The 17,899-nt window shown below is 36.2% G+C and overlaps 1 protein-coding gene across 7 annotated transcripts in view; it reads right to left on the bottom strand.

Moving 5' to 3' along the window:
* TOX3 (TOX high mobility group box family member 3) overlaps positions 1 to 17,899 on the bottom strand; it is a 79,119-nt gene that overhangs the window by 27,258 nt on the left and 33,962 nt on the right. The window contains exon 1 of one of the 7 annotated variants that reach the window (XM_027879015.1): positions 4,863 to 4,952. The exons of the other annotated variants lie outside the window; for them this stretch is intronic. The gene's annotated coding sequence lies outside the window, so the exon portion shown is untranslated. Of the gene's footprint in view, positions 1 to 4,862; positions 4,953 to 17,899 lie in introns of those variants that run through there. 7 annotated transcript variants of the gene reach the window in all.

The raw sequence follows: 17,899 nt of genomic DNA, 5'->3' as shown, positions 1-17,899 counted from the left end.
CCTTATTATCTAATGGTACCTATAACAACAAAAGAAAATAAAATGGTTATTATCTTAAGGACCTAAACAATTCAAAAAAACAAATTAAGCTTAGAGTGAAATAAGAACTGGGTTAGAAATCCTCTTCTGAACAGTTAGTCTGCGAATGTAATTACTGAAGAAACTACAGCTAATCAGCTGTGAATTGTATCCATTAATTAGTATTTGCCCTGGAGAAATGAGAAAAATCAGTAACAATGTTAACACTGCAATGCACTGATGAGTACTGAAACACAGGGCCCTCAGCATTTAGTCAAGCAGGTGGCTCCAATGGTCCAAGTAATTTAAAAAGCTCTCACCTGAAGTGCAGAGCTGGAATTACAAAGCACTTCTTGCATATCTTTGTATCTATATAAGGCTATAATTAATGGCTTTTAATTTAGAAACACTTTGTGATCAGTTGGGAACAGTTATAAATCATTCTAAATAGAACAAGGGGTTCTTGTCTATTTTAGTAAAATAATTTTTTGTGAAATGACTCTTGTTGCAGTCAACATTTTTTTCCATTTACTTTCAAAAGGATCCCCTGCTCAGACCCCTTATAAACATCTCAGAGCATTGCTATAATTGTCAGCAGGGATTCAAATCAAAGCAATTTGGTCTGCCCAGGTAGATTTGTGAAGGCTCCCACCTCTTGGGTTTCCCTGGGATAGAAGAAAAGTAAGATACAACACTTGGTCCAGCTATCTTTTTTTTTTTTTTTTTTTTTTTTTTTTTTTTTTTTTTTTTTTTTTTTTTTTTTTTTTTTTTTTTTTTTTTTTTTTTTTTTTTTTTTTTTTTTTTTTTTTTTTTTTTTTTTTTTTTTTTTTTTTTTTTTTTTTTTTTTTTGTGCTGGTGTTGGGATGCTTTGTTACTTAGAGTAATTGGGTTTTGCATAAACTTTTTCATCTAAAGATATCAGAGCACCCTTGCTCTGTAACTATGAAAGAATAAGATGTTTTCAGCTTGCTTTGGCAAAACACACCATTGTATTACAAACTATGATTCGTTTCCTTTGATTTCAGTTCAAACTCCACCTTCAGTGCTGATGAACACAATGAGTCCCCCAACTGGCTGCCACCGCAAACCAAAGGAAACCACAGGCATATGCCTGTTTCGTGAAACAAAAACAAACAAACAAAACCTGTCCTGAACTTGCTGTGAATCACAGCTTCCATTCCTCAGGCAAATCACTGCATTAAAACTTTGGCAGTTCAGGACTTCACTCTTGCATGTTGCAAGGGCACTTGGATCCGGGCCCTGCTGGAATCTGTATGAACAGACACGAGGACTGTAATGAGAGCAACTGGATGCTGCTTTGTAACACCTTGTATAAAGCATTTCGAGAAATCTGATTCTTTCTAAAACAGCTGGTTGAAGCTCTCCTCTCAGCTTTGGCCACCAAACCTGAAGCCCAACATCCAGCCTTATCCAGCTTTTCTAGGAAAGGTGTATCTTTGCAATGCTAGGGGAAAATTCATGCCCTCTATTCCTTCCTCAGCATATGCTCTAACGAAGACCAAATCAACTCCTACCCAGCACTGGGGATATAAAAACTGTATCACTGCTACAAAACTGCATGTTTTCACAGACCAAACCTCTGGGGCTAGATGTTAGGATATCTGTTTCTAAATCAAGGGATAAGCAACTTGGAATCTGCACAGCACAACACTGCTTGGGTTTTCAAACTCCCCTTTGTACTCACAAGAGCTTAAAAATTGGTTGGTTATAAAAGCTGAGACTAATGAGCAGTTGTTTTAAGGCAGAAGTCTGATATGATGAACGTCACAGAAAACCTTGGCAGTTTGGCATAAGAATCAGTGATTAAATGTCCACTGAGCCTGAATTCCTACTAAAAAGATCTTCAGAAAATCTCAAATGTTAAATTGTGGACACTCCAGTGGCTCTTCTTTGGCAACTGTGTTCGACTCTTCACAGCAAGAAACAAAACAATCAAAAGAGAAGTTTACGCCAAAAGAAAACCACAATAGTAAAAAAAGAGAAATCTTCAAAAGTAAAGCAAATAACTAAATTTGAAGGTCTTATGGACAAAGATTAACATTTTGAATGTATAAAAGTTAATGGGAGTTTTACTACTGATTTTATTGGACTAATGATTTTACTTACATCAGTATTTTTTACCAACTTTCTGCATTTCTGTTTTTAAATCAACTCAATTGTGGTACAGCTCTAATCTGAAAAACATTAGAATTCAAGCACGACTATTTATGTCCTCAAGAGGCCAAATAGAGAAATACATAAGTAACTTAAAACCAGACATGAAGAAGCCCTGACTTTTATCTGAGCATCTCAATAGAGCAAAAATGAATGTTTGAAATACTAGTATTTTTATGCTCAAAAAGAAAATTTAATTCAGCAGGCAAATTCATTAGATATTCTAAATAATTCATTTTATAATATTGCTGTTTCATAGTGCAATCTCAAGGAAGAAGAACCCATTGGAAGGGTTATTGTTCCAGAACAGAATACCAGCAAAACCATGGAATGTGAATAAATGACACAAATGAGAAACTCAAAAAAAATATATCCAAAACAGGAATGAAACACATTTTATCATCTGCTCATAACTAATACATCAACTTAAATTTTGCTTAAAAGGAATTACTGCAATTCTATACTCAAAGAGTACATATTATGTATCTGAGAATTATTGCACTATATAATATATGGTTATTACAGCATCCACTTCCTCCCCTGTTTTCTTTTAATTGAGGAAAACCTTACCCCAACCCTTGTTGAAAAACAGACTTCTGGTTTAATTATCATGACACTGACTTTTTTTTTTTTAATTATTAGTTAATATTTAGTCAAAATATGCATTTAAAGTTTCTCAGGATAGTATTTCCACTCAAAATTCTCACTGCTTGCAGAACAAGCTCTAGTCTGTCACAGCACTACATATCCATTGTGTACGTATTTTAGACAGTTACACATCCAAATTCTAACATTTCTGATGCCTATTTACTGCTTATGGAAAATGGCACCCTCAACAGATGACAATTCCCATATTTCCGCAGCAAAATTAGAAGCCATATTTTTTTAAGTATGGCCATTTATAAAATCATTATTTTATGGTGTGATCACCCTCATGGTTTTTATATAGACTAATATCTACTTGCACAAACATATATTATGGCAAAGATCTCAGTGCTATCTTCATATTTGGCAAATTAATTCCTCTGAGGTTACACTACCCTTATGAGTAAAAACAAAGATAACAATCCTAAAAGATGTAATTACAGACCAAAACTAAATTACTTTGCAGGTCTAAGTACTATATCTCAATAATTTCACCGGAGAACATCTTCACTGCATTTGGGCAGATTTGATTTTGCTGCCTGACCAATAATTACAGCTCTGGCAAATACAATGTCTGATAAGGACATCAATTAAGAATGAGCATTGTGTTATTTAAAAAAAAAAAATTCATCATGTTCACAGCCTGTCTGATTGAATGAAATGCCAAATTAAATTAATGGAGATTGCTAAGTCTAGCTGGCTGGTGGGGAACCATGCAGAAAGTGGGACAGCATAGACAATAAACTGTCTGTAATTAAAAGATGAGAAGCTGGACTAATGCTACTTCAGCCTGATTATTCCAAACAAAACAATATACACTAAAATTATTCTGGCAACAGAAGTAGATGGAGTGGGAGGAGGGCTGGGACAGGGGAGTTTTTTGGGGTTTTTTTTTAAGTAGTATTAACTATCAGCATCTATGAGCAGCAGTGCCCTCACTAGATGCATTAAATTAAATACTGGGGTTTTCTCATCAGGAAACACAATTTATTTTCTCAATGAACATAAAAAAAAAACAGTCAAAAAATCTGCAATCATTCCTGTTCTAGATGGATATCCAGCTAATCCGTGTAGAGCCTTTCCCTGTAAGCATGATGTGTTCATAGCAGGAGCAGAGCATTCTTTTCTGGAAGAGCAAGTCCTTCATGGCAGTTTCAATACTTCAGAAGCAGTAGGCAGTATCTATATTATTTTAAAAAAATGCACAGGTGTTCTATTTTCATTTTGCTACTAGAAACAACAAGGCAGATTTTAGTAGCTGGTACACAGATGCAATATCATTAAAGTTGATAGGGATTTATGTCATTGTAAGTGAATGAAGCATTTTTTTAAATGTAAATGAAGAATTTCATCTCGGAATGAATGCAAAATGGTAGCCTCGATTTTGACACTGCATCACGATGTGCAGATATTTCAAAACTCCTCTGGCAGAATGCTAATGTTTTAGAAGAAATAGTATGTGTTGCCCAACACAAGAAGTATTATTGACCACAAATAACAGGCAGCTACAGGAGGTTTCAGATTGAATCACTGAGCATAAAGGAAATGGAGAGTCGGACCAGATGCAGGCAAAAGGCTGCCTGTCCATTTGGGTCAGCTCTGACCACATGTCAGTAGGCTGACAATGTATCCCAGTTACATCTGAGAGCGAACTGCAACGTGTGTGTGCACAAGAGTACAGACACATGCACAGAGACAATGCTTTTGTCAGCAAAAGATAACGTTTTGGAAGAATTTCATGAAGTACTGAACTGCTAGGTAACCTGTGCCAAGTTTATATTTGTCCCTTTCCGTTCATATTCTTAGGAAAAAAATTATGATTAGTGATTATTATAAAATAGTACAATAGCAATCAGCTCTCTGAGACAGATCACAGCGTTTTCTTATTTTCAGTAGTTCATACTTTCTGGAAGTGGGTTCATTTCCTGCTAAATTCTGTACATTTTCTAGGACAGATCTTCATGGACCTGTAAAAACCTACCCGAAAAGTGTCCACCTTGGCAACTTCGGCCACCAGAACTTACTGTGCGACAGTTACTTCTGTTTCTTCCCCGTCAGGATTCTCTGTCACACCACAACAGGATCCTGCAATAACCTGGAGGAAATGTAGGCCCTACTGAAAACAAAAGAAGTTCCTATAGGGAATTTCATGCCAGAAAGCTGAATTTGCTTACGACCACTTCACTGATGAGCAACGAGCCAACAGACAAGAGCACAAAGCACTAACATATAGAGCACCCAGCTTTGCAGTCACATCCTCAATGCTGAATTTTAGGCAAATGAATAATCTCATTAGTGGTTCATTAATTATTGAATCTGTACATAAGTATCTGTACAATCATACATATGACAGTCTTTTGATATTTAAAATCTTAAAGCCTTTAATTCGGGGGACCATTTAGATTCCCATTTTTGAGTCTCAAACATCTGCCACACTAATTGTTACATATATCCTTATATAAGTGTGGCTATGCATGTATATATATATACACACACATTCTGTAGCTCTTTGCTTAGAGCCAAAAAAATTCTCAGTGGGATAAAATAGTTGAGCAAGTTCCTAAAGAAAAATAGAAATATTTTATTCATATAGCCTCAAATATGCATCAGACACACTGTTTGCAGATAGTACAGATTTAAAAGTTTTAGGAAAGCAATTAGAATGAAAACATTTGAAGTTCCTTTAAAAGCTTTCAGCCAGCAAATAAAAACTTTGACAATAACAATAAAAAGCACTGACTTAATCTCTGTGATTCCAGCCAAACTCTTTAATATGAACTCCTTCAGTGAATTCCACAGCCAAAAGCTGTAACTGAATGATATTTTGCAAAGTATGATATTGAGCAAATCTTAGGAACAGTAATGAAAGGAAAATTCAATGGTCTCATGTAAGACATTTTCAGATCTCTTAAGAAGGACACATTTTATAAATGTTTTTATATGCAAGAAATAACTTTGTATGAATATGCACAGTATTATTATTCTGTTGACTGACAGTCAAGGCAATTCTATATATGCCAGATTTTTCATGTTACTTATTCCTTATTTGAATGCATAAATATTAAAAGGTGGTCCAAAGGGCAGTCCTGGTCCTAATATTTACACAAGATTAAGGTGCTATAAAATTAGTCTGAATCTTGAAAGCGCTCTCCAAGACAAACATGCCAACAATTTTGCTGTCAGATGTTCAAAGAGTTTCAGTTTACCATTCTGACTCTTTGCAGACAAATGTCTGTCCACAGTCTGTGGAGCTGTGCCTTCAAAGGTAGTAAAGTGGACACTCAAACACAGATTCTCTGTGTATATATAATCTCTGCATCCTCCTACATATACTAAGACTGCTTTTCCTCTGTGCAATATTAATACAAATATCAAACTTAGACCAACGCACTGAGTCTGATATGAAAAAGACTCTACAAGATCTACAGATGTTACTTCACAGAGTTCTGAAGTACATTCCCTATCATCACACCCTGTTGTTGCCTGAAGCTTAAAATATGGGAAGAGACCAAATGTTAAGATATTCAGTAACAAAGCCAAGAAGAGGCCACTGTAGTTTAAGTATTTGTTTGAAAATATATGAATATTTAAAGAACACGTTTTCTTTCTTTGCTTTCTAACCTAGAGGAGTTTGCAATGAACTATGAAGTTATTTTCACGATCACTCTCATAAGCACATACTTGTTGCTACAATAAACCAGATCAAACATAATTGCCATGGAAGGAAATGCAAAAAGAACTTACTGATATGGCTAGGTCTCTTGTATTTTTTACAACTTTGTAGCAATCTGGATTCCACATGAGAAAGGTCTTCTCAAACATGCAGTTTAACCTCACCCATTTGATGTATGTATTTTATGAGTTACATTTCACTCAACAGCTGAAATTATACATAAGATTTCATTTCTGATGACATCTGAGGAGAGACGGTGATTAATTTATGCTTTTTTTCCACAACAGCTCTAAAGAATGGAAGCAAGGGTAAAGCACAATTGCTCCCTTTCCTAGGCACTGTGAGAAGATGGAAATTCTCCACATTTATGAAACAGAAGATCAACAGCCTCTCAGAATGGCCTCAACGTGCACATGTGGTACTGCAAAATAATTTGCAAGGAAGATCCAAACCAAATCTGTGGGTCTTATTCTGGGCTCCACATCCACTCCTGCCCCAACACAGCAGGGTCAGCATTAAAAACCCTTTTTCATCTCCCTTTATACACCTCTGAGTATCCCTTTACCCCCAACAGTTTAACTGCTACAAGGGATATTTTTATATGGCTGTTTGGGTGGAGAGAGGGGGTTGGAACGTGTAAATACAGAAGTGTAAATACAAGAACACTTGTTCTTCACTTTCCTCTTCAAGGCATTAAATTCTTACAATCAAGCTGTTAATCATGTCTACCCCCCTCATTTATTTTATATAAACTGTCTAAGCATTGGATCTAAGCATTTCTTAACATAATGACAGCATTTTATACTTAGAATCCCAAGAAATAGTTTTATATCACTATATTCTAGATTACTGTAACATTTTCACACACGAATTTAAAGTGATGTGATTATACTGCAATTGGGCTGTAAGTAGCTTTTCCTACAATCTTATATCAAATTTCACTCACTTCAGCTAAAATTGTAAATTCCATTCTGGACTGTGATTCAGCTCTACTACACTAGCAAATTATATCAAGTTTTAAATATAAAATTGATAGAGAAAGGGTGAAGCAGATGTAGACATTTTATAATAATCATAATGGAGGATCAGTCAGGATACTTCCAGGCTAAAATCAGTACATGCATAAAATCTTAAATATCTGAACTCACAGTCATGTTGATACCATGGGTTCCTGTGACTTTTTACGAAATTAAACACTTTGCACTTCAGAAGAACTAATCATAATCCAGTAGATAAATAGGATTTTTTTAAAGTTTCCATTAGCTCTACTTCATTTTATGCAACGCAGTGCAAAGCAAGCCATCTACTGCAAAAACACTCTGTGGGATATAACCTCCCTTATTACACACATACTCAAACAAGAAAATGAGAGAAGCCACCCAGAAATAGCCTGACCCCAGCAGTAGTCAGTGATGGTTACCCTTGACCAAAGCAATATAATATATATCACAGATGCATTATGAACAGGCACTTAACACATCACTTCCTCCTCTTTCTTTATCTTACATCAACCTGAAACCTGGAGGATTTCTCCACTATTTTTAGTTGGGGCTGGATTACAAATCCCACAGCAGGGAAACCTCTGGAGAGTCATCAGCAACAACTGACTTTATTTAAACATGCAAGATGGAATTGGATGCCATGCTTTGCAATAACAGTACAGGAGAATTAAATTTAAGAGCAGAATAATCCCTCATGATAGCTTGTATTCCTAATTTATGCCACAGAGACTAATCAGGCTTAATTTATCTATCTTTAGCTTCCCACTGTTTTATTTCAACCTAAAGGCAACGTTTTGGGCAGCAGAAACTTTATTTTGTAAGTGAGTAACCTACTTTAATTGCATTTTCATCTGTTACTACAGTCTAGCATTTTCTTCACTTAATTGGGTCACTGTATTTCTTCTTGTAAGTGGGCACAGAAATTACTTCTGATATTGATTGCAGCCCCTGAGGTTCTGACGAGAGTTGAGGACACACAAAGGGTACACGGCAAATTCCATTTACAATGAATGAAATTAATAAAGTTTCCCTCAAACCTTGGTATTAGAAAAATCCTAATGTTAAAATATGGAGATCCCATATGAGTTATCTCACACATCCCAGGGCTGGAAATGCCTGGCACCATCATAAAGCCAGACCTCTCAAAAGTCTTCAGGTGACTGTGAGCATTGATGTTTCAAAATACTAATGACTAATTAGTGTTAGAATTAAGTGTATATTAAAAAGCACACAAGTAATTTCTTCCCGTAATTTTCAGGTGGCAAAGAAAAAAACAATGTTTTTTTAAATATGACTAAAAATGGTAAAAAGAAGCTCACTTGAACAGTCAAGTGCTACTCTTCATGTCTTGATGTAAGCAAGCACGAGCTTTGATACATGCAAATTCTTGAGTTTCTTTTCTTGAAGTATGAGAGACAGCAGATCCTAGTGGCATTTCTGCTGCCAAGCTGTTCCACAGCTCACAACTCACACTCTGAATATATTCTCCTACTTTAGTGGACTGAGATAACTCAGTCTCATGCTATTCATACCAAAGATGTGCAAGAAGTTGAATACTTAGTTGAATTTAAAATAATCAGATGTGGCTTTAGTTTGAATTCAAAGTGGAGGTATGAACTGTAATCATAATCAGTAGATGTATAAAAGCTGTAATCTCTTCATGAACTTTCTTTGTCTGAAAGTTGAGAAACTATGCACGACATTCCTGGGAATACCTGTTAATTACAAGCCAGGTTCATAACCAAAGGACAAATGGGAGTTTTCCTTATCAGCTGATGGCATAATAATGACCTGAGCTCTACAGAAACATTTCTTTGCATGTCAGAAACCACTCTGATGGAACCAAATAATACTTTGTACCATAACCATATGTTTCTGGCAGGCAGATGCCTGCTACAACCAGCTGCAAACTACAGGGAGTTCTCTCATTTTTTGTATCTTGAACCTTAACATTCCATCACACTTTTAGAATGGAAAATTTCCCAGAGATCAGAAATCTTTGGGCAGTAGAAGTAGGACCTGGAGTCAGTACAAAATCATATATATTAAGGTAAGGGTTTTGCTTCCTAAATACCCAGAGCTAAAGCTGTTCCATGACTATATTATATTTCAGATCACATAATAATGTTAGTCAAGTTTTATGACACACACATATTACATTTTTGTGGTATCAAATTTGGGCAAAAGTTCACAACTACAAAACCTGCGTCCACTTCTAGTGAGCAAGTGAAATGATGCAAAAGCATAAAAATTGCTTTGTCTGTTCACAGCAAGAACAAAACCACAGGAAACTCAAAAGGTTGGTTGCTTCATCATTGTAAATTGTAAGTTCTCTTCCTACAGGACTCACTCCTTCTATGTTTTCCTTCATAAATCTAAGTTTGGGGAAAGTCAGGCCTCTTTCCAGTCTCTTCATCCCCTCAGAAGCACAACCCATGCTTCAGTAACCTCTGTTTGCTTCAAAGATATGGAATGGTGTTCAGTTTGTGAATATCACAGCACTTCAACCTCATTAATGGATTTCTTTATTATCAGCATCTTAAAGTGGCAACTTCACACACTACCCTCACACCGTAAGTTACTGGTTCATCTAAACAGAGTCATCAACAATTAGAATGATCAACAACCACAAATGAGATTTACAGCATCTGCTGCTTCCACGAAAAGGTTATATGCCATGTAACCCATAAAACGGTTATATTAGCAACAGTGGGACCAAACTTAAGGCAATTCCATTGACTCAAAGTCATGATGTCAGCACTGCCATCTGCAGATATGACACTAAGTGACCTCAAGTTCCAGAGAAGACCTCAGTGTGCATCATGCTTCAAACCTCCTCTCACTTGCTTATTAAATTACTTGCTCTATAACTCAGTATCCTTTTGCTTATACTGATACAACTCTTTTGAAGTCCCACTACAAAAAATGAAACAGAATTTGGGGAGGTAAATGCAATTAAAGTTTCTTTTTCACCTGGCCTCAGGGATAGCAGTAGATGAAGGAACTCCTTAAGCAAGCAACAGAGACAAACCTGGCACACTGTGAAATCACACTTTATTTACCAACAGAAGTGGTCAAACTTTCAGTATTCATCTCGCTGCCTACAGGGGACTTTTTCAAAAGAGTCAGCTTTTACACAGAAGCTAAATTATTAGAAACGAAGCCCGAAGAAGACATACTGTACATGTACAAAACTTCTTTACTCACTGAAGTATGTCATAGATTCTGTACACAATTCACCTTTGACTAATGACAGAAAATGCACACGACCTAATGGAAGCACTGATTATTAAGCTTTAGCAACCCTCTTGATAAATGATGCTTTGCTGTTGGGCACCACCAGGAAGCTTACAGGACAGAAGCAGGATTAGTTCAGGACAAGGGAAATTATACATGTAAGAGTTGAAGCTTATGAAAAGAGATCTGGCTTATATCAAGTTGATGCTTCAGATAAGAGACTGCATTATAACAGGTTACAGTTGCAAAAATAATTTTGATTGGCACACCATTTATACTAACTACTGCTTGGAACCCACCCAGAACATGCAGCGTACTATAAACTGTTAAGAAATATATCTGTGTATTGTTCAATATTTACAATGTGCTTTATTTTGTAAATATAAGACCTGGCAGAAAAATGTAGAGTATTAAAAATAGTTCTGCTTAAAAAGAATGTCCCCTTTCCCTATAAAAAGAAGTATTTCACTAGCAGTAGTTTATAATTTTGTTCGAAAATGTTCACAGTGAAGCTAAATAAACTTTCAATGAGGAAAATTTGATTGCTTTGTTCAGCTGCTCAAACAGATTTCTATCTCTACTTATTTGCATATTTCTGAATATTCTCTTTCAGACCCACACCATTTTTGTTAGCAAAATCAATTTTCTGTTGGACAAAAAGTGAGATTTGCTCTAAAGATTTTAAGCTTTTAAATAAACATGAACCGAATGGTGTAAAGAGCTCTCCTTTCAAGAAAAGATTCTTGCTGTTTGGAGAGAAAAGAATCCTTTGCATTCACTGGTATCAATTGAGAGCAACAGATTTTAACATGGAGAGAGAAAAAAATATACAAGGGCAAACCAAAAAGAGCTGCAACCTAATTATGTAGCTACAACACAGACTGATGCTAAGTTTAATTTTTAAGGAATATTGTGTACACATGTCCATATACAAGACATAAAAAGCATTAAACTGTGACATAAAAGATTTATTATTAGCTTTATTATTGATTTTCCAAAGCTCAAAGAATTCTCATGATTATGAAATTGTATCCTCTGCACATGAAGAGAAGGATTGCTCTAAAATCCAACAGTCCTGCAGAATCCTCAGCAAACACCGACCAAACACAATTTTTCTAGGTCTGTTCAGCTCTGCTAATAGTTATTGTTTGCACAACTGTAACTAAGTACATTACCAACTAGTTGTTCAATCTATATAAATTTAAGAAACACACATTGCCAAGGAGTGACTCATATATCAGTCTATTATATGCTACAGAGCTGACTGTATTAAACAAATCACTTTCCCTACAGCTGAAGAATAGAAGCTATATACAGAGCAGAGGTTATTGTCTAATTTAAATCTTGGCTCTCTTCCCAGAGCTGTACAAGATTCCAATTTGTGGAAATGTTACTCTCTGCTACTGCCAGAAAGGCTACAGAAAATGGTATTGGGTGCCTTCCAGAAATATGTCTGCAAAATGCCAATCAACAAGTCACTAAAGATTAACAGTATGACTGTACCAAATTAATTTAAATTATAGAAACATATGGCTAGGATGTTTGCACTGCACTTAACACAACACCTGCTTCACAAACAACTAAGTTTCCTTCCACAGTATAAAATAATATACATCAAACACCTTGAACCTGATTCCTATTAATGGGGAAAAAAATCACTTAACAAACAGTAACCAGGGGGTACCACTACTAGCTACAAGCCACCATTTTGTAATGGTTAAACCCCTTCTTTATTTTAAATTTTACACTAACCCAGATTAAGTGGTCTTTGCCCATCATAGAGAAAATATTTACTGAGAACAGAAATTAAGTACAAGAAGGTGACAGAAATAAACGTTTTTATATTCCATTTCAGAAATCCAATATTTTAAGTAGATTTTGCTAGAATACCTCCAGAGTTGTAACAGTCCTTCAAATACATTGTTACTGTGTCTTCTCTCTCTCTCTACATACACAAAGTTGACATTCTTAAGCAAAAGCCACTCTTGAAAGGCATTATAAGCTCATGAAAAATTAAAAGATTAAAAATCACACACCAAAAGTAAAACATTTTATATTTCTTCAATGTGTTTTTCTATTATTTTGGATAAAACTCCTGGATATATATGATCATGTCATCAAATAAATAAAAAATTTTAAAAATCAGTGACAGTCTTAGAAATATTTACACATTATTAGAGTATGCCATATTTCAGCTGAAAAGGAAGGGAGCTGTTTTATGTTTCTCTCCACTGCTTTTCTATTATTGCCTAGCTAATGGAAATACATCAAACAAATGTTCTACAAGAGCAATAAATATTAAAGTTGACCTATCCATCTGGAAGAAATGAGAACAATACTGCTCACTTTTAGCCCAAATATGACACTGATAAATGAAGCCGTGAGATTCCATCACACTTTCAGCAACCTGGGCTAAGCGCCCACCACGTGATTCTTGTACCAGCAATTTTCTCCATTCATCTTCATTAGGCAGTCACTTGACCTGCCTCCCAACATCCCTGTCAAATTTGAACCTTTAGGGGGCTGCTGGTACTTTCTAACAACGTACTCTAAAAGCTTCATTCCCTTTTTGGAAAAAACCTCAGATGATCACAAAAGAACACAGGAGTTCTGGAGAGAGAACCGCCAGATGCTCGTCACGATTAGAACAGGAGATCGCAGCACCAGATGTGTGACGGTAGGAACAGTGGTGTCCACACAGCCCAGAACCCACAGCACAGCCTGGCAGAGAGCACAGGTGGGCAAAGCAATCACCTTTTTGGCCACCAGAAGACAATTACACATTCAAATGAGGACATACGTAACCTCCTGCCACAAGTGCCCTCCGTTTCCTCCCCCAGTCGCTGTTTGAGGCTGGAACCAGCAGCCACAGCACTCCTAACCCAGCGTAACAGGAGAACTTCACCACATTAGCAGTGTTACATAACATCCCCATTATTTTCTTTTTCAACAGTATAATAATGACAGCACTGATTTGATTACTCTGTAATGGTGAATATGAATACCAATTCAATATGAATTTGCCACTGTAATAAAAAGCTCCTAACAGGATTCTAAGAGACTTCCTAGAAAGACTTCATAACTTTACGATCACTTGAGGAAATCGGAAAGGGTAAAAGCACCAAAAAGTATTAAGATTTTGACATTAAAACTGTCTCACGCATTCATACCATTGCAATACCTTTGTCAGGGTAGCTCTACAATGTTTATCTGACAAGTATCTGATGTATTGACTCTTTTTCTATTGCACACAAGCCGCTTCCCTTTTTCAAAGAAGTCTTTAGAATTATAAATATTGTAGACTGTCATGGTAATGTAGCAATTAAAATACACCCACATAGATTTCTTTTAGGCAGTATGTTCCTCAACCCTTTTTCATGTTGATCAGGTCTTACATGAGTGGTTCCACGCACCTGCTAAGCACACCAGGGACTTACTCTTCCAGGAAAACACTGCTGAATGGAAGTAAAGACTGCAGAATCAAACAGAAAATAGGTACTCACAATACAGAGGTAAGATGGATTTCACTGCAATCGCAAACAAATGAACAGAGATGACTTTTACGCAAATTAGATAGAGTCCTTTCATGGTCAAGTACTTCAGTCACACTAAGTTGGATTTACAGCACTCAAACTTTTTTTAAAAAAAACATTCAAAGTATATCTGACTTCAAGCAAAAAACATAGAACATCTTATTCTCTGTTATAATTTTAGAGGGTTTTGCAAGTACCAGAAACTATGCTGAAAATCTGAAACCATTCCCAAAAGCGTGGACAAGAAAAATTATGAACAGATGTGCAATTTAAAAAAAAAAAAGACTTCACATAGGTCTATTTGTGGTAGGTACATTTAATTTCTTGACCACAAAATGCATTACAGGTAGTAACTAAGTAATTGCTGATAAGGTGGTGTGCTTCCCAGCACAACACAAGGAATGCTTGTCTGTAAGCTGGAATGCTGATCTGAGCTTCTTTTTTATCATCATTACATGTTCTTACATCAGCATTAAAGAAATTGCACAATAATCCCTGGCAACTTTTTCACCAGGTTTTTACAAGAGACCAGACAATCCAAAAGAAAGCCTTTGGTGGCATTAGGTTTCACCTGATGTGTTGGTATTATCTGCATTATCATCTGTGGGTGAAAAAGCCTTTATCAATATACACTGAGCTTCTCCTTAGAAGGAAAAAAATGGAATGGATTCTGTCTTATTTGCTGGTCTGAGATGCTTAAGATTTCAGAGACTCTGCACTCATTCCAAGCTTAAAGTTTGTCATGTTTCCTTAAGTGGCCTCAGCCACTTTGAATGATAAGATTATTCTCAAGAATTAAAGAATGTTTTGTGATGAGAGAGATCTTCACAAGGGGTTTTCACATGTGGGACAGTCTGTGACTGCTGCACAGGGTTGATTCTCAACATAAAACAACTTGGAAATATGAGCTTGTAGATCCAATGGTTCTCAAAGTCATTCACCAGTCCTTTATCTGCCAATTCTCTTTGTCTGAGGTGACTTCGTCCAAAAGATTAGTATCAAGTTAATAATGAAACAAACTGCTCTAGATGGAGTCTCTGTTTACAGATGGCAATGACTCTTCAATATTTTACTGTAATCAGTTCCTGAATGAAGCCTAATGCTCACAAAATCAAAACAATCACTTTGCAAAGCTGGGAAGCTAGAAAAATCAAAACACTAAACAATGAAAAAGAGAGGTCTGAAGCAGTTTTCAAAGAACTTTTTGATAAAAACAAAAGTGAGATCTCAACAAAGCTCCAAAGATGATCCCACATACAGCAAGAGATACAATGTTACATCAAAGCACAAAAAGGTGTGTCCAAGAAACTATCCTTGGGTCTCTGAAGACCTGATAAAGGGAAAAAAGCAATCAATTAATCTGCTTCCAAGAGGCCACACACATATTTCAGGAGAACCCTCATATGTTGGAGTTGGAAGGGAAAAAACCCCAGGCAAACAACAGATATAAGAAGTGAAGCAGATTTGCACCTCAGCTAGCTGATGTGTGCTAGGGAATGTTTCATCAAAACCGATGACGATGTGTTATGATAATGTCAGCTTTACCAACACCATCATCTGTCATGGTAGAATTATTCCCTGGCTCTTGGTGATGAAGTGGCTCTTCAATTCTTCAAGACTGAGTGACACTGAACCAATGTGTAAAAGTATTTGCTAAACATCTTCAGAAAAAAGTAAAAGTATTCTATATTGAGTCAGGCTGTGCACACATTATCGCAATATCCTAGTTGGAATTAGTCTTTCTCTGAGAAGAAACTTCAGGAAGCAGTCGTGCCTTGACCGCGGGCAACTCATCTTAAATTTCATTAACTTTTTTCTATGCTACTTTCTTAAGTTTATTCAGAATGCCCTTTCAAATGCAGTTCAGTCACGAACTCTATCATTCATAGTGCAGCATTGTTTGTGTTGAGTCTTTGCAGCAGGGTTATCACTACAGGTTAATGGATTTGTGTTCTGAGAAGCCATGATTAGAATGGGTGACCTGTGTTCTGCATTATACAGTGAAAAACATATCTAGCAGCATGATTGTTATCAAGCATCAGAAGAGATACTGAGAGCTGTGTGTGCAGACAGCTCTACACTCAGATGGTTTTATTATTCCTAGGTATTGTGCAGTGGTTAAATTTGACATGTACAAATTGCTGAAGTGAAGATTTGAAAAGTAACAGTATATATCAATGCTAATGGCATAGTTAAGAAAATGATGAGCAGGATTTCAAGCACAGCATGAAAATACATTTAAAATATTTGTGACACTTTAATGGACATTTTCATTAGAAGAGGTTATAACAACGACAAAAATCTGAAATTTTTTATACATGGAGTGAAGTTACAATAGTCCACAAAATTCAAAGAGATAAATTCTTACTGTTGAAGAAGACATTAAAATGAAGGCCCCGGAAGTCCCCTCCCAACACAGCTATTGGGGTAGAAAAAAAAAAAAAAGTAGAAATAAAGGAATAAGTTCTCTTGTCCCTTCTGTAAAATGTTTAAAGCACTGTTCAGTACGAAGCAGTAAAAAACTTAAGCAGTCATGGCTTTTCTCTTCCTCTTTATCATTAGAATACATGAGCTGACATCAAGGAGAAAAACCACAGAAAACTCATTTATATCTGAAGTGGACTATAGCTGCTTGCTATGCTAGCAGGGCATCAGAAATACTCATTAGGAAAGCATTAATAGTAACTATAACATTAAAAAAATAAGTAGCATATTCAAGGTAGAAGGCCAACTAATCACCTAGTGAATACTAACTTCTACTGTCAGAACAAACTGCACATACGATGTAGTCTTGGACTTTCAAATCATTATGTATGCACAGCTACAGCCTTCCCTTCTTTAAAATGGGACTTTTACACATTGATTCTTTTAACAAATACAGTGATACTGCATTGTGATACTAAACCCATTCAGTTATGGAATGTGCATCAATAAAAAAAGGAAAGACTTCAATGGATACATTCAGAATTTAAGCACTTCGTAGCATCATGCCTAGAAAGTCATTGACTTTCATGAGAGCTATACCTAGCATGTTTCCACTTCCTGCAAAGGAAAGAATTCTTTCCAAGTTATGTTTGGTATGCTTGGAACAACCTGGGCTATGAGAAAGAGTGAGTTCAAATGTTCTGCATCAGCCTCATTCACAGGTATGGCTTAGAGAAGCCCAGATTTGGCCAATTGTTTGTCCACTACTTCAACTACTTGCAGGTAGGCATTGCTGCACTCCCTGAGAATAGCAGTGATGATATATCCCACATACTCACCTTCTGTGGTCTACACAACTGAGTTCTAACTATGATACTTAAGTTCCTTTTTTTTATCTCCCCAATAATAAACCCTGAATTGCCAAACCAGTTAGTTACACCAACTGTTTATTAAACTAAAATTAAAAAAACCCACACTGCTTCCCTTTAGAGGCAGTAATAGATTTGCATCTGACACATGTTGTCCTCAGGATACAATTTCATTGAGCATCTCTTCCTCATTTATTGTAGTAGCTTAATCTGCCTTAGCTCTTGTTATCGCTTGTTTAAACTGCTCTCAAACAGATTTCTTTCTACTAAACACCTTCTACACTGGCTGTAACACTTCTGACACAACACACTGTGCTACAAGCT

This window comes from Empidonax traillii, unplaced genomic scaffold (assembly GCF_003031625.1).
Source record: "Empidonax traillii isolate 1590-97213 ecotype Southwest subspecies unplaced genomic scaffold, ASM303162v1 scaffold49:size1601597, whole genome shotgun sequence".
Classification (NCBI taxonomy): Eukaryota; Metazoa; Chordata; class Aves; order Passeriformes; family Tyrannidae; genus Empidonax; species Empidonax traillii.
Note: the sequence above shows the minus strand (reverse complement) of the source record. Positions and strands in the feature narration are given on the sequence as shown.